We start from the raw sequence: 23980 nt of genomic DNA, 5'->3' as shown, positions 1-23980 counted from the left end.
ATTAGTGTTCCCTTATATATAGGCCTTATAGTAAAATTGATCATCATTTTTCACTGAAAACTTCTTTCAGTAAATGATATCTTTTCACCTGGTCACCACAGTACTAGGGCACATGTCAACTGAGAGCTCAGACAGATATAAATAACCAGTTATCACTCAAACTCATCATCTCACTTATATGATGACCTGGTGATATTCAATAGTCGGGTTTCATAAACCCAGATACTTCCTTCATCAAGGGTATCCATGTATGGAGGCTTCTGGACATCCCACTCCATCAGTGTTTGTCAGACATGTCTCAGTCCCATCTAAAGCCAGGCCCAAGAGATCCCCACAAGGATAATACAGATAGCCAATATTTATTGCGTTCTGCCCTGCATAAGCCCTGGGTCAGATGTCATGTTTATATTACTTATTCTCCTCATAAACATTCAGGTAGGTATTATTATCTTGATTTTCATGTAAGGAAACTAAGAATCAGAAACTTTAAGCTGTCTGACACTATAGCGATCATAAGTATATTATCAGTATTTTATCTAAGGTCCTTCTGTCTCTGAAACCCACGGCTATGGGTTTGTATCTTCCTCAAATTCATACCCCAATGTGACTGTATCTGGAGATAACATATTTAGGAGGTAATTAAGGTTAAATCAGGTAATAAGGATGGGGCCTAATCCAATAGTTCTGTGGCCTTACAGGAAGAAGATCTCTCTCTCTCTCTTTCTCTCTCTCTCTCTCTCTCTCTCTCTCTCTCTCTCTCTCTCTCTCTCTCTCCCTCTCCCTCCCTCTCTTCCCTCTCCCTCCCCCACCACCATCACCACCATGTGAGGACAGACCAAGAAGGCAGCCATCTGCAAACCAAGAAGAGAGCTCTTACCAGGAACTAAATCAATAAACACCTTGATCTTGGACTTTCTAGTCTCCAGAAATATGAAAAATAAATTTCTATTGTTTAAGCCCACAGTCTGTGGCATTTTGTTAGACAGCCCAAGACATTCATTCTCTTTCCTCTATGTCAGTAGTGTGTGTGTGTGTGTATACTAACTTCCAGGCCATTTTAGTCTCTCCACAAATATTGATATACACTTATGTGCCCTGTGTTGTGTATGGAAAATATAAATAATGAGAAAAAACAGATGTGGCTCCTGACCTCACAGAGCTTCAGTCTAGTGGAAGAGGTAAACAGAAATCAAATCATCATACGCATAGATTAACTCAATTACTGATATCAGGCTCCCTGGCCCCCATGTACATCAAGCATGTCTATATGAGTCCAACATAATTTATGAACACAACTCAGGATTTATTTTTCCCAGATATTTCTCACTCCATGGGGTAATTAGTAGATATATATTGGTATTAATTTAAGAAGCAAGATTCTACCAACCCCACCACTCAGATTCGTCCAAGTCTCAGCTAGGGTAAGTCTGGACACTGTGATGTAGCAATTAGCCTCAAAATGAACCTTACTCTGGAAGAGGTAGCACATGACTGTATAGTCACATCAAGGTATAAAATCTGAAAGCAGACATCCTTGAGAGAAATTTTACCAACAGCGTATGTGCAAATATTTCCTCCGGTATTTTGCCTCAGGCCAGTCCAGGAGGAAAACTATGACTTCAAAAATGCAATATGAGTTTAAAGTCTTACTAAAGTAATTTTATTTCCATTTTATAAGTCTTGTGTACATTTCAGATAGTTTCAACTGCCTTGGGGAAAAAATATTAGAAATGAAGCTTGGAACATTTCCTTTGAAGGAGAACTCTTATGCTATTAGCTGTTTGGGGAAATGTTACTTATGGCAAAATGATTAAGAGAATTTTAAGATAATTGCTGCTCAGTGCTCCAGTTTAGAATTTGAGGTTGGACTTTGAAAGGGCAGAGTTGGCAGAAATTTTATGACATCTTAAATAAATTATAAGAGGGCACTTTCATTGTATTTAAAAGAGCATTATTTTTCAGAACCAGCGAGAGTCTCTCGCAGGAGCACTTTTCGCCTTTAACTGCTATAGAGTGAGCAAGTAACCTCATTTCTTAGATGCCTGCAATGGAGCTAAGTGGCTGCTGGTTCAGGTCCCTCAGATCTTTAAGGAACAGGAATAGCGCATTTGACTAGATAGGGAATAGAGGCTTGGCTGAGGCCACCGTCACAAGGGCCTATGGGTTGGCCTTGGTGATCCTTCTCTTCCATGGTCTGTAACTCAGTTTCCAAAGGGAGGTTGGAGATAAAGTTGAAATGAATGTGGCTCAGAGTTCTGATGCTGTCTTCTTACTTGGGATAGCAAAATACCTGGAGTTTTGATGGAGAAATGGGTGGTTTCCTTATAACTGGGGCAGATATGGTGCTTAGCCTCACAGTGAGTCGCCTGTGCCGTGCAGTTCCTGAGTACATAGACCCATTTAAGAGAACATCAGTAACAGACCTCAGTGGAGGACACGGACACTGCCAGTTGGCAGAGGCTCATTACAATAAGCTAACCTACAAACTCAGTCATGCCCACGCGCCTGCTCGGAATCCCTCGATGGCCTCCTGATGCCCACTGAATAAAACCGAAACTCAGCATGGCATACTCTATCAAAATAGCATTGTAGCTACCAATCTCCTTTCCATATTTGGCAATTCAGGATGCCACCGTACTTTTCTGCCTCTGGGTCTTTTGTCCCATATTCCATCCTTCTACTCTCCCCCCACTTTCGAGTCTTGACTCCAGTGTAATTCTACCTGCCCTACCTGAGGTTGTACTTGCTCTACCCACCAGCACCCTTCATCTGTCCATTACAGCACTTTTTGTCACTTTGTATGATCTTTGTTTGCTTTGTCACAAAACTCTAAGCTCCCTGAGAACACAATCCATGCTGTAAACTTCTTTCTAACTTACTCCTTGGGTGACCTTGGGCAAATTATTTAACCACTTTGTAGCTCAGTTTCCATGTAGGAAGGTAGCTACTTATGCCATATATCCTTGTACTTTGAAAAATAAAGAGATGTTGTCCAGCCTGGTGATGGTGATTATAAAGAGGTTGTACTTGAAGTTCACAGCAGAGAACGGACAATTCAGAAGTGAGGACTCAAAACTAACAGGAATCAGGAAAACTAAGTCTCTGAGATACCTGGAGATACTGGAAGAACCACAGGGTTGGGGTTCCAGACACCCTGATTAAATCTTGAAGAATAAGATTGTCCCAAGAGACTCAAAGATTTATGGTTATCCATCCAAACAACAGATATACACACCTATATTTCCTAACATTACACTACTGATTACGTCCTCATAGTCTCCATTTTCAAGGTTTGCCCCAGGAATTAGCTCTAACTCTTCTCATGCCTTTTGTCTAATTATATCAATAGTTGTAAAATAAAATAATAAAATTAAAAATTGGACACTATTCAGGCTTTCATAAAGCTCCCCTGTGTAATTAATTGTAAAGACTCAGAATTGTAATACATTATGACAGTAATCCCTTCAGAGTACACCCCAAGCACTAGATCTGCCCAGTACTTCAGATATACAAAGGAATGAAAGGTCATTCTTCAGAGTGCAGGCTGTAGCCTAGAAATACCTCAGGACTAGGAACAGTCAACCCCAGCCTCCTGGCTCCTGGAACACCCTCAAACCTTGATCTAGTGTGATCTTTATATGAAAAGTGGATATCCCATTCTGAGGTGGTTACACTGGTATTTCCAAATCCATGAAGTTGATTCCACTTCAGCAGTTTTAATATCCTATAAAGGATTATTATCACTTTCATCTTATAGTATCTGAAACGTATTCAGGAGGTTAGTCATCCAATCAAAATACTAACTTTTGATATCTCTGGAAGAGAGTGATATTGGTAATGTTGTTGTTCATCTAACTTTTATGAAGTTAGATGAACAACAACATTACCAGTATCCCAAAACATTATAATTGAGGAAGAGTTCAGTGTCACCTTCATATTGGCCTTCCATGACCTAAACTAATGGCATAACCTCCTTTCCATGTAAATAACATACAGATCCAGAAACACCATAATACATCCTTAGCAATCTGATGTCTTTCCCTGGGACAAAATGGAGACACTTAAAGAAAGTCTTGTGATGTTAACCCATCAGTCATTCAGCAGACCTCCAATGAAGGGCTAAGCACATCTGTTGGCTCATCCACAGAACACGGGCTTTTTGGATTCCTTGAATAATTTTCACATGTTCCTTAAATTCCACAAAAATTTAAACCATTTTGCGATGGCATCTAAGAAAAAAAGTTTTTCCCTGAAATGGTTACTTATTTATTTATATTTATTTATTTTTAAACTAAACTTCTTGGGATAATACTAGTTAATAATCTTATATAAATTTCAGGTGTACATCTTTATAATACAACATCTGTATACACTATTGTGTGCTCACCAACTAAAGTCTAGTCTCATTCTATCACCTTGTATTTGACCCTTTTACCCTCTTTGTCCTCCCCTACCTTCTTACCTCTGGTAATCACCATTCTGTTGTCTGTACATATGAGATTGCTTTTCTGTTTGTTTGTTTTGTTTGTTCATTTGTTGCTTTTTGTTTTATACCCCACACATAAGTGAATGAAATATCAGAAAGAGAAATGAAGAAAACAATCCCACTTACAATTGCAACAAAAATAATAAAATACCTAGGACTACTCTTAACAAAGGATGTAAAGGACCTGTACACTGAAAACTATAAGACATTGTTGAGAAAAATTGAAGAAGACACAAAGAAATGGAAAGATACCCCATGTCCATAGATTAGAAAAACTAACATTGTTAAAATAGTTGTTACCTGAAGCTATATAAAGATTTAATGCAATCTCCCTCAAAATTCCAGTGGCATTTTTCACAGAAAAAAACAAACAAAAACAAAACCCTCAAATTTTTATGGAACTACAAAAGACCTCAAATAGCCAAAGCAATCCAGAGAAAAAAGAACAAATCCAGACTTCACTCCCTGAATTCAAAATATACTACAAAGCTACAGTAATCAAAATAGCATGGTATTGACAGAAAAGCAGACACAGAGAAAAATGGAACTAAATTGAGAGCCCAGAGGTAAACCCACACATATATGGGCAACTAATTTTCAACAAAGGAGCCCAAAACATACAATAGAGAAAGGAAAGCCTCTTCAATAAATGGGGTTGGGAAAACTGGAAGACTACATGCAATAGAATGAAACTGGACTGCTATCTGACATTGTGCACAAAAATTAGCTCAAAATGGATTAAAAACTTGATTATAAGATCTGAGACAATAAGATACATAGAAGAAAACATAGGCACTAAAAGACTCCTTGGCCTCAAAAGGATTTTTGTTAACTTGACCCCAAAGGCAAGGAAAGTAAAAGGCAAAAATAAATGAATGGGACTATATTGACCTAAAAGCTTTGCCCAGCAAAAAGAATTGTCAACAAAACAAAAAGGCAACCAACTGAATAGGAGAAGGTATTTGCAAATGATACCTCCAATAAGGGTCTAATATCCAAAATGTATAAAGATCCCATACAACTCAATGGTTAAAAAATAAAAATAAATAAACAATCTGATTTTAAAAATGGGCAGAGTACATAAAGAGACACTTTTCCAAGGAAGACAGACAAATGGCCAACAGATATATGAGAAGATGCTCAACTTCCCTAACTAGAAAGGAAATGCAAATCAAAACCACAATGAGATATCACTTCACACCCATTAAAATGGCTATTATCAATAAGACAAGAAAATAAAAGTGTTGTAGCGGATGTAAAAAGAAGGGAATCCTTGCACACTGCTGGTAGGGATGTACATTGGTGCAGCCACTATAAACAGTATGATGTTTCCTCAAAAAATTAAGAATAGAACTACCATATGACTCAACAGTCCATTTTCTGGGTATCTACTCAAAAATTTTGAAATGCTCTTTTAAAATCATGAATGATTTTAAACGATTTTCTTGGTCAATTTGGAAATTGGTGCTTTCTCCAGGTTTGAAGGTCAGTGTCTTTTCCAAATCATGAGGCACTGCTTTTTACTAATATTTTCAGGTAAACAATACCCCAAAGTATTACATATGTATGATTAACATCTTCCAAAATAGTATTTTGCTAGAAATAGAAAAGATGTTTTCATGGGTGGATACTTCATGTTGAAGGCTTGTAATGGTGTGCATCTGAGGTTTGAAAGTGGGGTAGGTCAAAGTCTAGCACTTAGAAAATGTGGCAGATAGTGGGAAGCTTTACAGAGGAGAATTTGCTTTCATAAGTTCAGTATGGTCTAGGATTAGTGTCTTTAGCTTTTTATGCTCAGACCTCATTTTGCTAGCACAGTGAAAGCATCTCCTTCTATTGGGGGGTTGGTGGGTGGGAGAGACTAATGTGAGCTAAGCTCACACTCTCATTAAATAAGATAGAGAATTATTTCTCTTTCACATAAAATAAGTCTAGAGGTGAGAACCAAGGCTGGTGTAGTGATTGCATTATTACCATGGACCTAAACTCTATTTCTCTACTCTACTATTTTTACCCTTGACTTCTGTTATCAAAGCTACCTCATGTCCAAGATGGCTGATGGAGCTCCCATAATGATGTCCACAGTCCAGGAGAAATAAGGAAGAAGAGGTAGAGAGATAAAAAGGGCCATGATAGTCGTTGGTCTGCTTTTTAACAAATATTTTGGAAGATCCACCCTAACATTATTGTTTACATGTCCCAATGACTGGGGAAAAAAAGGTCTGTATATTTAATATTTTGCTGATTCCAACTGGAATAAAATTGGAGTTCAATGAGTAAGGTAGAAGTAGAAAATGGAGATTTTTGGTAACTAGCATCTCTAATTACATATTCTGACGTGTGAATCAGAATATCAAGTTATTAATTTACAGCAAAAAATACTACTGTATTATTTTAAGGAGTGGGATAAGTTGGATGGAAAGTCAAGTCAAGCCATTAAGTAGGAGTTGGCCATTCAGCAGGTAGGCAGATGGTGCATTACTTAGAAGTGATTCCAATCAAACAGGCAGCCACAGGTAGAGAAATAAGACAGAGCAGAGGTCAAAGCCAATAAATAAAGCAGAACAACTAAAGAAAGAGATGCCAGCATAAGAGCATAGCAAGAAAGTAGAAGGAAGAAAATCAAACCACATCAAAACTCACAGAATTTATAAAGGGAATATATTTGCAGAGCCAAAATAATTCTGCTCTAACAAGGTTTCTCAACCTCAGTGCTACTGACATTTTAAACTGAATAATTCCTTGTTAAAAGGGGCCGTCTTGCCTTGCAGCCTCCTTAGCCTCCACCCACCAGTCATGACAATAAGGCATGTTTGTAGATATTGCCTAATGGCTCCTGACCTGAGGTACCACCGTGCTGGAAGCTTTGTTGCCGTGCCGACAGGTTTTGTTGTTCCGACTCGAGAATGCCTTGAAAGCACTGAGTCACTGCTTACATTTCATGCATCTTATCTCAGGAGTTGTGACTCTCAAAGGCACTGGTGGTGGCATTAGGGAGTTGGAGGTGCCCTAAGACATCTGTCACTCGGGAAGGGGTCAATAAAGGGGTGTGGATGCATGTTCTGGAATCCTAGGCAGCAGTTGGAAGCAAAGAATTAGATGGATGTACAGCAACATGAGTATGACTTTCAAGCATAATGTAAAGTCTTAAAAATTTAAGGGAGGTCTATAGAGTAAAGTTTATAGAAATTTAAAATACAGATACACACAAAATAACTTTACAGATTTCACAAGGATACAGACCAACCAAAGGTTATATATCAAACATATGAATACCTATGTAGGGGAGAGGACTGGAATTGAGAATGTTAGGGAGAAAATGAAATTAAATTAAGGATGAAGCCTTATATAGTACAGTGAGTTAGTATGTGACAAAATGAAGAGCATAATTAAATTAACTGAGGGCTGGCTGTTCAATAAGAAAGAGAAAGGAAGAAAGGAAGAAAGAAAATAACCCTGGATATCTTACATTCCAATTTTCACTAGACGTTGACATATTGTCATGGTGAAGGCCTTCCTGGTACTGCGTAAGTTAATAATTTGTGAATAAGTTATGTAGCATCTTGCTGATAATTTGTTTCTAAATTCAATGAAAGTCTCTCAGGCTCTAAGTCCCGGGAGGTGAGCTTTTTGTCATCAAACTATTGAAGTATATCCCATGATATCTATTTTAACCGCAGAATCTGATCTGGTTCCAATATTATTTCAGGGTTGATTTAAACTGTATACAATTATCCAGCTTTTAAAAATGGAATTGCCTTTTTATAATGGGAAAGGTGCTGCCTTTATTGAATCTCCGTGAAACCACTAAGCAGATAATAAGCAATCTGTCCCAAGATGGAGCTTTGACTGGGAAATTACCAGACATGAAGGAACAGCCCCTTTTTCTAAACTGATGAAATCATAGCAACCTAGGAATTCAAACTAGCTAAAATAGGAATATTGATAGTTGACATTTCATGATAATCACAAAAAAGAACATTTCAAAGTTTTTCTTAAGTTTTGGTATTCACCCAAAACTTATTCTTAAACTATTTCCCACTATTCCACTAAATACCAGCTCTAGGTTACATTTAAGGTATAAAATATCCCCAGTTTTCTCCTGTTGAATCCCCATATGTCATTAAGATAAAACAAGCTCACTTTGAACCAAGAGTCTTTGGCTAGTATTATATCTTACAGGGAAAATCTGAAATTTGAGTAAAGCAATCATTTCAGTAAAGGCTTTGGAAGTGAGTACTTTTCCTTTTATGGCAACTTATTCCAGTCACTTCTCTGTTCTCTGGCAAGTCTAAACGACAACTTAACCACTTTTGTACTTCGTTCAAATCTTGGATAAGAAAAGTTATTCAAGGACATATATCTAACACTCAAAGTTCCGTTGATTTCCCCAGAATGAATCACAACCTCTGCAAGATGCAGAAAGAAAGTTACAAGCCCTGAAGTCTTCACTTCCTTCCATGCCACCCTGGTCGCCACAGAAGCCTCTGGAGGCTGGAAAGCTTTGTCAGCAAAGCCACATGACTTTCCGCCTGTGCTGACTCTGCCCAAGGATTCTACCAGGGCACCCGGCCCAGACCCTCATCAGTTGGTCACGGTGGGCTGTGGTGGGTGGGTCCTGTGCTGACACAGACTCAAAGACGTGTCAGCTGTGCCAGCAATAGCTGCTGGAAGCCTCTCATCATGCTTGTGACCAGGCTACAGAAATTGCCATAGGAAGCCTTGCAGTTTGGTAATAATTGAGAGAGAGAGAGAGAGAGAGAGAGAGAGAGAGAGAGAGAATTGCCCAGAACTCCATATGTAGTCCGCACCTTAGATAGGCAGTAGGGAGCCTGACTTTCTGGGCTGAACCCTGGCTCTGTCAGTATTCACTGTGTGATCCACACAGTAAGTTATTTGCCTCTCCATGCCTTACTTTCCGTATCTGTGAATTGAGGATAAAAGAACCAAACACTTAGGACTATTATGAGGACCAAAGGAGTTAAAGTTGTAAAGCACTTGGAACAATGCCTGGCACATAGTAAGAATTAAATAAATGTTTGCTATATACCCAAAACTTATTCTTAAACTATTTCCCACTATTCCACTAAATACCAGCTCTAGGTTACATTTAAGGTATAAAATATCCCCAGTTTTCTCCTGTTGAATCCCCATATGTCATTAAGATAAAACAAGCTCACCCAAGAGGGATGCATCCATGTTCTAGTCTCTTACATAGAAATGGCCCTTTAAAATTCATGGATATCTTCTCACAAGATTTTAGCCCTGTTTCTATTTTCCAATATAAAATTCATCTCACATAAATAAGATGCAGTTTGTCTCGTTTCAGCGGATTCATACGGCAGCATAGATGAAAGCGCACTGGGCACGGCAGAAGACGGCACGGCAGGCGAGCCGTACTGCCTGCCTCCAGAGCAGTGTAACCTAACAGAGGGAGTCAGAAACTGGGGTCTTAGGCAGCGCTCTCACTCTGAGCTTGGCTGTTGTGTCCCTATCTATAACTAACAAATCTCAGAGCCATCAGCTAACTTTAACAATCTACAAATCAAATCATTTGAAGTAAAAGGCTCAATGCAATGAACCAATGGAGACATGCAGTGCTGTGAGGGCCCAAGGCAGGGAGATGCTTTGTTAGCCTTTCCCTAGGTGTAGTTACAATCACTACGCATATGCGTACTGTCCCTTCTGAAATCATTGTCCTTTCTCTACCAACGCAAATTATGTAAGGAATGCAGGTCAGGGTTGGGGGAAGTATTATCTAGTATAAATCAGTGCAATTTAAATGATGCGATATTTTCAAATTTTAATTAGTGAGCTTTAAAAACAATGGAGTTTATCAAGTTGAAGCCCTTTTTTAACAGCAAAGGGAATGTTCTGTGCCTAGCCGAAGCCATACAGGTCTCTGCTTTAGGGGATCGAAATTGCGCTGACTTTGGCTCCCACCACCGCTGGCCCACTATAAACTCCCTGCTCCTGGAGTCCCCAGGAGGGCCTCACGTGTGCTCAAACACCAGCCTGCTGTCCACTGCCCACGCCACTCCCCCAGGCTGCTGTCAATCTGCCCACTTTGACCCTTAGAACTTCTGCAGTGCCAGTCTGGAAAAGGCAGTGTCCCTGTCAGCTGGGGCCAGCGTCTCTAAGAAGGCTCTTCACTGTGAGGCTAAGGACAGTTCCACCAAACTCCCCGGCTGCTTTGTGTTACCTCCACCTGGCAGGTCGCCCTCCCTAGAGTTCCGTGGACTCCACGGTCCCCCACTCCTGCGTCTGCAAGCTGTCAAATTGTGTGGTCATTGCAGCACAATGGGAGGAAAGGAGCTGTGCTCCCCGCTTCACCTTAAGAATTGTTGAAATGGTCCCAAAGGCAGTGTGTCTTGGGTCTAAAAATATTTCAAGGTTAAAATAGTTTCTTGGGGTGTTAGTTACACATTGTTCTTCCTCCCAAGTAGGGTTTCCGGGCCCATTCTCAGGAATTCTTTTTCACTTTCCCATTCCCAAATCCCAAGAAAAGTTGGTTGGGAAATCAGGAAAATCGGCTCCTTGAACCCAGGAATACCCACAATGGGAAGCAAAGGTACTACACAAATGTATCTCTTAGACATTTTTCCTATTTTTCGCTATCTAAAGTGACATTGTGTTACAATGTTACACGCCACCAGACATGCACAGGCAACACCAGAATGAGAAATCACATGAGTAGCTAATTTTAGCTCTTGTAAATCGAGCACATTTGATCATGGAGAACAGAAAACAGTTTGTATTTACATAGAGAAATATTTATTTTCACAACCCAGGATTTGACTACAAAGTCATCTTCAGGTCAACTAACTAAGGAAATCTGAGATAGTTTGCCTTAATATGACATTGTAGTCAAATCCTGGGTTGAGAAAATAAATATTTATCTGTGTAAATACAAACTGTTTTCTGTTCTCCACGATGAATTGTTTCCACAAAGTGACGGCCGATACTACCAACCACATTTGATCAGTTTGTTTGCGGCTGACGATTGTGATGTATGTGAGTGTTCTTGGCTCTCTCAGCTGCTGTGGGTAAGTCAGTCTATTTAAAAACAACTTGCACTGCTAATATTTTATTCCGATATTACAGTAATCTCCAATCTCATATCATAATGTTTTGTGGGACTTTTTTTAGCTATAAATATTCGGTGCACAATATAGGTCTTTCTCAGTTTTTTCTTAATGCTTTTAAAGGGAATAAAATTTGAATTGGTTAAAAGTAGAAATAGAGATCTCGTGTCTCTCACAAGATACTTGAGCAACGTTTGTTGTCTATGTGAGATGGAAGAGGATGAATTTTTTGCCTTGTCAAGTAAGAATGAAATTGCACAATTGGCAAAGTCATTAATGGAAAGACTTTTTAAAGGAACATTTACAGCAGAAGAAGTTCCAAGAGAAGAAATAAAGGATGTCCTTACAGAGAGTTCTGGCATTAAATCAGAATCTGATCTGAAGTGTGAATTGACTAAAGCAATATCAATTTTGACATCAAGCCTAGCCCTATGCATGCAGACAAAATATTTGCTTCTCTAAGAAAGGAAATGAGCTTATATGAAGCAACAAATTCTTTCACTCCCAACCTGAAGATGCTTTTAGACACACACATAAAAATATGACCAACGTCTACAGAAAATGAAAGAAATTTTTCCACATCAAGTATATTTGTTACAAAGTGAAGATCACTATTGTCTGATTGGGCAATTACCGTTCTATGTTTCTTAAAGTTTCATTTTAAAAATGACAAATAAAAACTATTTGAAGTATTTCTTAAATTTCGAAACAGATAATATTTGCTTTTGTTTTCTATTAATGTTTAATTTAATAAATAAAATATTTAAATGAGATTGGGAATGTTGACACATTGTGTGATATATGTGAAAACTCACTGTATACTATAAGGTTTAGTTAAATAAAGTTTGTATTAATTACATTGTTTATATTTTGAGCAAACCTGAAATATAACAGAAACCTAGCCAAAATGATACCATAGTGACCTCTGTTTAGCGCTCAGGGCAAGAGATGCACCAGTCATGAAATTCTGGTCGACCTCCATTTAGGAAATTTTATTTACTCAAGTTTTGCATCGACATTTTACATATAGGAGTGTCTCAAAACCTCTGAAAGACTGCACCGGGGCCACGAACCCCAGTTGCCCCATCTTCTCTACCACTTTTCTGTTTATTAACATTTACTGTTACAGCCATTATTACAGATTATCAACAAAAGTTAAATTAAAAAGATTATTTTGGGAATTTTCGAGAATTCACAGGAAATATGATTTCCCTGTTCTCGATTCCCAAAGGTTCCAAAATGTCGGGAATTTGGAAACCCTACTCCCAAGGACTCAAATGTGCCATCAGTGGTAAGGTGACAGTCCCCGCCAGGCACTAACTGCATCGCGTCCTTCCAGCGCAGATGACATCTTTATCAGGCCTGGCTGGCCTGAGCTGGCTGCTTGTCTATGGATGAGATCCTCTGCACATACACTTCTGTTGGGACATTCACCCATTCCCAAGGCCTAGAAGTTTCTTAAACTTGGCAGTAAACACAGGTTAAGTCCTTTCCCAGGCATCTCCTCAATCCTCAAGAAAATAGTCTCAAAATACTATTGCTCAAGCTTTGAGAAAACCCACTTGATATAAGCCAAATCTTCAGGCAAACCTCTAGAGAGGCCAACATTAGGAGGAAAGAAAAATATAAAGAAAGTGGCATCTTGGTAATTATTCCTCCAAAATCCATTCTCCCCTCCTTCCAAATTGCGAGGTTTTAGCTGGGCACAAGGGTGCCAGCCATGACTGCATAGCTCACGCTCCCTTCCACCCAGGAGTCACCATGTGGCTGAGATTTTGCCAACAGGACACAAGTGAAGATGTTATGTGCAGCACTTGTGCCATTTGCTTAAAATGAAATCTTTACTTCCTCTCTCCTCATTAGCACTGACAGTAACCAAGCTGCAACCAAGGGACAATGAAGCAAAGATACCAGGAGCGAGGAAGTGAGGGAGGAAGAAAGGGAAAGGAAATGTGCTTTCTTAAGCATCACAGTTTGTGGACTGAGATGAATACCTACCACGATTGCTTGGTAAGAGACGATGTTAATAATACTGCATTATACGAGGTCTGGCAATTAAGTTCGCGAACTTGTTGCGCCGATGTTGCTAACTTTTTTTGATGTCAGAGGGATTATTCATTACGAATTTGTACCAACTGGACAAACAGTTAACCAAGTTTACTCTTTGGAAGTGCTGAAAAGGCTGTGTAAAAAAGACGAAAGCGACCTGAATTTTTCGCCAACAATTCATGGCTCTTGCATCACGACAATGCACCAGCTCACACAGCACTGTCTGTGAGGAGGTTTCTAGCTAGTAAACAAATAACTGTATTGGAACACCCTCCCTAATCACCTGATCTGGCCCCCAATCACTTCTTTTTTTACCTAAAGATAAAGGAAATGTTGAAAGGAAGACATTTTGATAACATTCAGGACATCAAGGGTAATACGATGAAAGCTCTGATGTCCATTCCAGAAAAAGAGTTCCAAAATTGCTTTAAAGAGTGACATCGGTGCGTAGCTTCCCAAGGGGAGTACTTTGAAGGTGACCATAGTGATATTCAGCAATGAGGGATGTAGCACTCTTTCTAGGATGAGTTGGCGAACTTAATTGTCTGACCTCGTAGACTTGAAAGTTGCTGAGAGTAGAAGTTAAATGTTGTCACTGTACACCAAAAACGAAAAGGTAATTATGTGTTAACTGTTAACAAACCACATTGTATTAACTAACCACTTTGAGCTGTTAACTAACTTTACTGTGGTAATCATTTCACAATATATATTATCATGTACATGTATCAAATCATCACATTGCACACCTTAAACTTACACAATGTTATGTGTCAATTATATCTTAATAGACCTGGAGTGGAGAGAAAAGACAACAGTGGCGTCAGAACTAGCTGGATCAACATAAGTGCAAGAACTCCCGTGAGAGAAGAAAACGTCTTCCCAGGAAGCTGAATATTTATGCTATTGGGTCTCAAATTCAGTGTGAGTGTGAGTCAACTGAGGGGCATGCTGAAAGAGTGAAAGCTCCATCCCGAGATTCTGACTTCGGTCAGTCTTTGGTGGAGGTCCCAGGACTACATTTTTCAAACACTTCTCTCAGCAGCCCCAGCTGCGCCATCAAACACCCAAACTTGTTTGCAATGGCTACACTAACCCATTGTGAAGTGGAATAAAAAAACTGAGATCATGAAAACAGTAGAAATCTATAAAAAGCCTCAGGAAATAATAAGCTCATTTATTATCTTCCAGCCAAACTTTACTTCTAGGACGCTCTTCTGAGAAAAGAATCACATCTTGTTTATTTCCTTGCAAAAAGTATTTTTATAGAGTATGAACTTTTATTTTGACCTTTCTAGTATTTCCTTATTTACAAGTTTTTCTTATGGTAAGAAAAGAAACTTCATTGACAAAGAAACTTCATTGAGTCATCTCTCCAAATTATTCTAGATCCCTAATTACAGAAGCCTAAATTAATGAGGTTGTCCCCACCTTCTTCTGCCTCAATTACTGTGTCCTCCATAGAAAATATAACTGCTTGGTATTAAAAAAACAAAACCTTTGAAATTAGTCCATAGTAGAATCAGAGACTTGGCAAATGATGAACTTCCTACCTGACCACTTATTTTGATACAACTCGTTTATAACTAGTTCATAAGACACTGTGCTGATTCAGTGCTTGCCTGAACCTCTAAACTAAAGCTTATGGAAGAGTAGATTTAAACTTCACCTACACAAGGCAGAGTCTGGCATGTTACCAGACCAGAGTTTCTCAGCGTGGTACCTAGATCAGCAGCAGCCCCAGCCAAGGACGAGGGTCCTTTCCTGTAGCTGTGCTGCTCATGAGGGTTTGACAGCGCCCCCCTGCATGTCTCTCTCTCCTGCCTGTTTTGTACAATAAGCACACCCCATCACAGTGTCTCCCTGTTTCTCCCACCAGTCCCTGTCCTTCCCATATCTCAGCCGAATCCTCTGCATATTTCATCCTGCTATGGAAGAAGTTTCTGTGTGGTCTCCATCTTTAATCTTGCTCCTTTCTTGCATCTCCCTCCACAGACAGTCTAGACCTATTTTTCTAAATGCTGATTTGTCCATGAATTTTCCTAACTAAAATTCTTTAAATGCCAAAGGATAAATTCCCAATCCTCTAACCTGCTATCATAAAAGCCCTTTATTATCTGGCCCTCCTCTAAGGTTTCGTGCCTTAATAAGCAACACACCTTAGCCATTCCAATGTCTCTGAGACTTTGCATATGCTGTTCCCTGTGCCTGTATGAGTCACTTAAACCAGGAACTTTGAAATAAAAAGATAAAATTGTTCTCCTCTATTTGCTAAAGCAGGGTTTGTCCTCCTTCATCTTCCCCATTCCAACCACTGCCCTCATCACATGCACACACTGTAGCATAAGCAAAGTCCTATTTGTTCCTAGGGACTCTGAAGTCTCACCACCTCCCCCCGTGATCACTCTGGCACATTCAGCAGCTCTGTGCTCCAATGCGCTCTGCATAGTAGCTGTTCCAAGGCCTCTCACGGACGGTCACAATTCATAAACACCATGTTCTTCCTACTGAGCACAGTGACTGGTTGCTTCCATTCTGGGGTCTAATTAACTCCAACCCCTACTACAGGATGTGACCAAATAACAACAAATTATGTCATTTTTTTGTTTTCATTTTTTAATTTTTTTTCAATTACAGTTGACATTAAATATTATTTTATATTAGTTTCAGGTATACAGCATAGTGAATAGGCATTTATATAATTTACGAAGTGATCCCCCAATCAGTCTGGCACTACACATAGTTATAACAATAATATTGACTATATTCTCTATGATGTATTACTTTACATCTTCATGACTCTTTCGTAAATACCAATCAGTACTTTTTAATCCCTTCCCCTTTTTCACCCACACCCCCTAACCTCCTCCCATCTGGCAACCATCAAAATGTTCTTTGTATTTGAGTCTGTTTTGCTTGGTATTTTTTGTTTATTCTGTTCTTTAGATTCCACATTTAAGTGAGATCATACAGTATTTGTCTTTCTTTGTCTGACTTATTTCACTTAGCATAATACCCTCTAGGTCCCTCCATGTTGTCACAAATGCTAAGATTTCATTCTTTTTTATGGCCAAGTAATAAATATTCCATTGTACTCATATGTGTCTGTTTTTATGCCAATACCAGTCTGTTTTGATTACTATACCCTTGTAGTATAGTTTGATATCACATAGCACAATACCTCCAATTTTGTTCTTTCTCAAGATTGCTCTGGCTATTCAAAGTCTCTGTGGTTCCATATAAATTTTAGGATTATTTGCTCTGGTTCTGTGAAAAATGCCATTGACATTTTGATAGAGATTGCATTGAATCTATAGATTGCTTTGGATAGTATGGACATTTTAACTATGTTAATTCTTTGTATCCACGAGCATGGTATATGCATCCATTTATTTCTGACTTCTTCAATTTTTCTTCAATGTCATAATTTTCTGACTACAGTTCTTTTACCTCCTTGCTTAAATTTACTTCTAGTTATTTTATTTTACTTGATGCAACTGTAAGTGGCAATGTTTTCTTAATTTCTCTTTCTGACAGTTCATAATTGGTATATAAATAATGCCACCAATTTATGAATATTAATTTTGTATCCTACTAGTTTACTGAATTCATTTATCAGTTCTAATAATGTTTTTGTGAACTCTTTCAGGTTCTCTATGTATAGTACCATGTCATCTGCAAATAATGACAGTCTTACTTCTTCCTTTCCAAATTGAATGTATTGTATTTATTTTTCTAATCTGATTACTATGCCTAGGACTTCCAGTACAATGTTGAATAAAAGTAGTGAAAGTAAACATGCTTGTCTTTTACCTGATCTTAAGGAATATGATGTTAGCTGTGGGTTTGTCATATATGGCCTTTAACATACTGAAGTACATTTCCTCTATTCCCACTTTGCTGAAACTTTTTATCGTAAATGGATGCTGGATTTTGTCAAATTATTTTTCTGCATTTATTGATATAATCATATAATTTTTATTTTTTATTTTGTTTGTGTGGTGCATAATGTTAATTGATTTGCAGATATTGATCAAACCTTGTACACCAGCAATGAATACCACCTGGTCAAGGAGCATGATCTTTTAAATGTATTGTTGAGTTCAGTTTGCTCATATTTTCTTAAGGATTTTTGGATCTATGTTCATCAGGGATATTGGCTTATTTATTTATTTATTTTATTTTTATTTTTATTTTTTTAAATTGTCTCTGTCTGGTTTTAGAATCAGGGTAATGGTGACCTCATAAAATGAGCTTGGGAGCCTTCCCTCTTCTCGAATTGCTTGGAATACTTTGAGAAGGATAGGTATTAACTCTTCTTCAATGCTTGGTAAAATTCAACTGTGAAGCCATCTGGTCCAGGAATTTTGTTTGTTGGGATTTTTTTTTATTACTGATTCGATTGCGTTAGTAATAATCAATCAGTTCATATGTTCTGTTTTTTCTTGATTCAATCTTGGAAGACTGTATGCTTCTAGGAATTTATCCATTTTTCTTCCAGAATTTTCAATTTGTTGGTATATAATTGTTCATAATATTTTCTTATAATTCTTTGTATTTTTGTGGTTTCAGTTGTCTTTTCTCTTATTTCATTTCTAATTTTATTTATTTGGGTCCTCTCTTTTCGTTGAGGAATCTGGTTGAAAGTTTATTAATTTTGATTATCTATTCAAGGAAACAGCATTTATTTTCATTGATCTTTTGCATTTTGTTTTTAGACTCTATTTCATTTATTTCTACTTGGATCTTTCTTATTTCCTTCCTTCTACTCACTTTGGACTTTTTTTTCTTTTATTCTAGTTTCTTTAAGTGTAAAGTTAGACTGTTTATTTGATATTTTTCTTGTTTTTTAAAGTAGGCCTGTATTGTTATGAATTTCCTTCTTAGGACTATTTTCGCTATGTCTCATAGATTTTGGGTCATTGTGTTTTCATTTTTATTTGTCTCAAGGTATCTTGATTTCTTCATTGATCTCATTGTTAACCCATTCATTGTTTACCAGCATATTATTTAACCTCCATGTGTTTGTGTGCTTTTCAATCTTTTTCTTGTAGTTGATTTCTACTTTTATACCATTGTGGTCAGAGAAGATTCTTGATACGATTTCAATCTTCTTAAGTATTGAGGCTTGTTTTGTGCCCTAACATGTGGTTTATCTTGCAGAATGTTCCATGTGTACATGAAAGGAATGTATATTCTACTGCTTTGAGATGAAATGCTCAAAAATAGCAATTAAATCCACCTGGTCTAATGTGTCATTTAAGGCTGCTCTTTCTGTCTTGATTTTCTGTCTTGAAGATATATCCACTGATGTCAATAGGGGGTTAAATTATCCTATTATGACTGTATTACTGTCAAACTCTCCATTCATTTCCATCAATAATAGTTTTATATATTTAGGCACTCCTATGTTGAAAACATAAATGTTTATAAGGGTTATATCGTCTTGTTGGATTGATCACTTTACCTCTATGAATGTCCTTGTCTCTTATTATAACCTTTATTTTAGTCTGTTTTGTTTGATATAAGTATTGCAACCCTAGCTTTTTTGTTTGTTTTCAGTTGCATGAAATATCTTTTTCCATCTTTTTATTTTCAGTCTGTGTGTTTCTTCTGATCTGAAGTGAGTCTCTTATAGATAGCATATGTATGGGTCTTGTTTACTTATATATTGTGCTACCCTATGTCGTTTGATTGGAACATTTAATCCACTTACATCTAAAATTATTATGAATAGGTACATAGTTTTTGCCACTTTATTATTCATATTTATGTTCTTCATTTTCACTGTTTCTTTAACATTTCTTGTAATACTGGTTTGGTGGTGATGAACTCCTTAAGTTCCTTTCTTATCTGGGAAGGTCTTCATCTCTCCTTGAATTTTAAATGATAGCCTTGTTGTTTAAAGTCGTCTTGGTTGTATGTCCTTGCTTTTCAACACTTTGAATATTTTGTGCTCATCCCTTCAGTCCTGCAAAGTTTCTGTTGTAAAATCAGCTGAGAGTCTTATGTGAGCTCCCTTGTTGGTAACTAACTGCCTTTTTCTTGCTGTTTTTAAGATTCTCTCTCTGTCTTTAGCCTTTGTCATTTTAATTATGATGTATCTTAGTGTTGGGCCTTTTTGGGTTCATCTTTTTTGTTACTCTATGTGCTTCCTGGACTTATATGTCTATTTCCTTCACCAAGGTAGAGAAGTTTTCCATGATTATATCTTCAAAGAAGTTTTCAATTCCTTGCTCTTTCTCTTCTCCTTCTAGTACCCCTATGATATGAATATTGTTATGCTTGATATTGTCCCAGAGGTCCCTTAATCTATCCTCATTTTTAATTTTTTTTTTCTTTTTGTTGCTCTGATTGGGTGTTTTCTGGTAACTTTTCTTCCAAATCACTCATTTGATCCTCAGTTTCATCTAATTTGCTTCTAGTGTATTCTCCATTTCAGTTATTGTATTTTTCATTTTTTTTATGTTGTTTTTTTTTTATGTACTTTTTTATGCTTACATTTCATTGTTGAAGTTCTCACCAAGATACTTGGGCATCCTTGTAACCAGTATTTTGAAAGCTATATCTGGTAGATTTCTTGTGTTTGTTTCATTTAGTTCTTTTTCTGGAGTTTTCTGTTCTTTCATTGTTGACATATTTCTTCGTCTACTCATTTGGTTTGCCATTTTATGTTTGTTTCTATGTATTAGGTAGATTTACAATGTCCTCCAGTCTTGGCAGGGTAGCCTTATGTAGTAGGTGTTCTGTGCGGCCCAGTGGCACAGTCTCCCTGATCTCGTGAGCTGGGTGCTCCAGGAGTGTCCCTTATGTGGCTTATGTGTGCCCTCCTGTTATAGTTGAGCCTTGATTGCTGTTAGAACATCAGTGGGTGGGATTGTCAGTCAGCTGACTGGCTATGAGGATTAACCATGACAACAGTATAGGAGCTGCTCTGCAGGTGCTGACTCCATAGACCAGGATTCTCCCCAGATGCCTCTGGTGCCTGCTGAGACCACCCTTTTGGTATACCTTTTGTGGGACTAATTGGGAGGTGATCTGTTGGGGTCCTTATTTGGCCACTGATGTGTTGCTTCTGGGGCCTTTTGGGAGGGGCTCCAGTGCAGGCCAAGGTCAGCCACTGCCTGGATCTGGCCTGCAGCTACTTAGTATGAGCTATTAAGTGATCCATGGTTAGTTGTTGCCTATGCTGGACCTACAGACACATGGGAAATATCATGCTAGGAATCAAGGTTGGCTATCACTAGTGCTGGGGCTGGGGCAGCTCAGCAAATGCTCAGGGAACCCCGAGTGCATCTGCCCATGAGGCTCAGCTGCTTAAATAGCCTAGGAGGTGAACCAATTGAGTAGGGCGAAGTCCCAGTGAGTCACTAGCGTGGAGGGAGCAGAGTTAACCAGGCTAACGCAGATCCAGATTTGGCTATGTGGTGAGAGGGTTCAACATAGGCAAACAGGGAAGATGGCACCCACCTGTCGGCTGCACAGGAGGAGGGTTCAGCACAGGGACAATAGTGGCTGTCCCTCCAGCCCTCGTCCTAAAGCCACACAACTCAGCCTCTCCCTGTGTCTCTGGTGACTTCCCAGCCATGTCCCTCCACTGGAGCTCAGGGTGAGTGCCTGGGATCAAGAGAGTCTGTGCACAGGTCCTTTTAGAGGACACCTCAGAGGACACCCAACCTGGATGATGGGAATACCCACTGATTTTCACAGCCAGATGCTATGGGTGGTCCTTTTCTCAGCACTGTTGCTCCAGGCTGGTGATTCAGATGTGAGTGTGGGACCCCTCACTCCACAGCGGAGACCTCTGTAGCTGAGATATCCCTCCTTATTCTCAATCCCTCTGTGCGGGTGTGGGACAAGCTCATTTCACATCTCCGCCTCCCCTATCAGTCCCAATGTGGCTCTCTTTCTATCCATAGTTATAAGACTTCTGATCAGCTAGTCTTCAGATGGTTCTCCATGTTGGTTAGTCTATAATTTAGTTGTAATTCAATGTGGTCATGGAAGGAGGCAAGCACAGCGTTTATCTACTCCATCTTAACCAGAAGCTTTGTCCCAAATTATGTTGTTGATTGGTAAAATTGATGAATGAATGAAGGAGTAAATGAATATCCAATAATATGTAGTAAAATAGCTTGGGCTTTGAAGTCATTTCAAACCTGGGTTTCTATTTCTGGCTACCTTTCTTTCTAGGTTGCAAAAGAGTGACCAGCAATCAAATACTCTTATTTGGTCAGCAAAATGTTTAAAATACTTTAAAATTACTTCAGTTGAGGTATGTACCCTCTCTCCAGTATCAGTCCCATCCATCGATTTTTGTCTTGCTTCCACCACACTCATATATTCATCTGATCAGCTGGACTCATAAAGGCATGTGAGTCAGCCACCAACCTTATCTGCTTTTCTGGACTCTGATCCTTGGCTCCTGTTTCTCAGCCATAGCTATTACACTCCACCCCAACTGCTACTCAAGTTCTCTCCTCTACCTCCCAAAGGCATTCTTAGATATATATGTATACATTCCAGAACTCTCAGCATCTCTCTTTGGAATTCACCTTGGGCCTCTCTGCCTGAATTTGAAATATACTCCTTCTCCAGCTTGGTGCCTTCTCATGATCCCAGTTCTGGGTTTTCCTATTTTCTCAAGGCATGCAGGATGATCTTACATGTACAAACACCAGCTCTGACACCTTCAAATTGTGTAACCTTGGAAGAGTCTTTATTTCTAAGTCTCAGTTTCCTTATCTTTAAATAGGAAATTATACCTTCCTTGATTTGTTGGAAGAATTAAATGAGAAGGAATAATTTAAAACATATCATGTGGTTTTGGCAAACTAATATATCTGTATCAAAATTTATCTTCTTCAAGTTGGTTAAGGCAACACAGCTCCAATAACATAACCAAAGAGTTCCCTATTAGTGAGCTTCTACTATGTGTTAGTCTGTTCAAATATGTTATTCAGTGGATCCTTACAAAAGGACAACCACAAAATGTGAGTTAGGTATTATTATTCCCATTTTATTTACATAAAAGAAATTGAAGCTCAGAGAAGTTAAACTATTTCCCCATCATAATAAATGTTGTACAGCATTAAAAAATGCTTTTGACTACAAACAATGAAAGTATTTTTTATTACATTGCAAAGAATCAGAAAGCTGATAACCCCCAGGTTGGGTCAGTGACTCAATCAGGTGGGGGTATTAGGTTGGAGTCCTGGTATCTTCTTGTCCTCCCCTTCTTGATTATAAGACAACTACAACCATTTTATCCATTTACAGATCCAATACAAGAAGAAATAGGGATAGTGACAAAAAGAAAATTATTTTTCAACTCATGTCTGTCCGTTTTAGGAAAGGACTGCCTCGAAATGCCCTGGAGTCTTCCCCTTTGATCTTGGTGGACAGAACTGGTTTACAAAACCTTGTTGGAAGGGAAGCTGGGGAGGCTAGAATCTTACTTTCTTGAGGTCTCTGTGAAAAGTTGGGGAGAAAGAGGCTGGGAATGGGTGTTAGATGAGCCAAACAAGTGTCTGCCACAGATAGATTGGGAGAACCAGGATTCCAGTACAGGCATGTACTTCAAAAGGACTTCAAAGGCCATATCCCTTTCATTATTCCATACTGTTGTTACATGAATATAAACTAATTTATAGGAATTTAATATATTAGTAAAAAATCCAACTAAGGTTTCCATTTCCATTCTGAACTCTTTCAAAAAAAAACCTGATTTTTCTTTCTAGTGACCCATGATAAAAATAGCATGCTATAAATAAACTATTTAGCTTTATTGAATAGGGATATTAACTCTCTTGAAAATATGTTTTCTCTTTGATATAAAAAAATATGAGTGATGTTATAAAGCAGGAGTCATCAAATTGGCAATAGACTTCAGATATATTTAAATTGGAGAAGGATGGATTATATGCTTTTGGAAGACCCATTTTATATTTTTGATCATAAATTCATGGAACCTAGGTAACATGTTTCTACTTCCTCTTTTAACCAAATATGTCTTCAACATTTTCAAATTACAAGCCAGAATCTTATTGCAAATATTTTTTTTTATTTCTTTGAAGACTAAAGTTGCATGATTTTAGCAATCTACTGATACTTATCAATGTGAAGAGGTAAAAGACTAGAGCATTTCAATCAAAAATTTTGAAGATAAATACTTATTTATTAAATCAATTTCACTGTTGAAATGCAGTTCAGATCCACATTTTACTTTAAACGTAAACTTGCTATTCATTCACTTTTACAAGAAATAACTGTATTTGCCTTATTAAAGGAAAAAGGAAATGAATGTCTGTTTATCCAAAAATGAGCAAGGTTGGTCACTTTAAGGCATAAGAGAACAAAA

The 23980-nt window shown here is 38.2% G+C and overlaps 1 long non-coding RNA gene across 1 annotated transcript; it reads left to right on the top strand.

Annotated features, from left to right (window-relative positions):
- Nucleotides 1-11446: 11446 nt before the first annotated feature.
- Nucleotides 11447-14682, top strand: LOC117031791 (uncharacterized). Its single transcript, XR_004424613.1, has 3 exons — nt 11447-11532; nt 13435-13581; nt 14412-14682. It is a non-coding gene; the product is annotated as an uncharacterized LOC117031791 (long non-coding RNA).
- Nucleotides 14683-23980: the final 9298 nt, after the last annotated feature.

Source organism: Rhinolophus ferrumequinum, chromosome 2 (genome assembly GCF_004115265.2).
Source record: "Rhinolophus ferrumequinum isolate MPI-CBG mRhiFer1 chromosome 2, mRhiFer1_v1.p, whole genome shotgun sequence".
Taxonomy (NCBI): domain Eukaryota; kingdom Metazoa; phylum Chordata; class Mammalia; order Chiroptera; family Rhinolophidae; genus Rhinolophus; species Rhinolophus ferrumequinum.
This window is presented reverse-complemented; position numbering and strand designations above follow the sequence as displayed.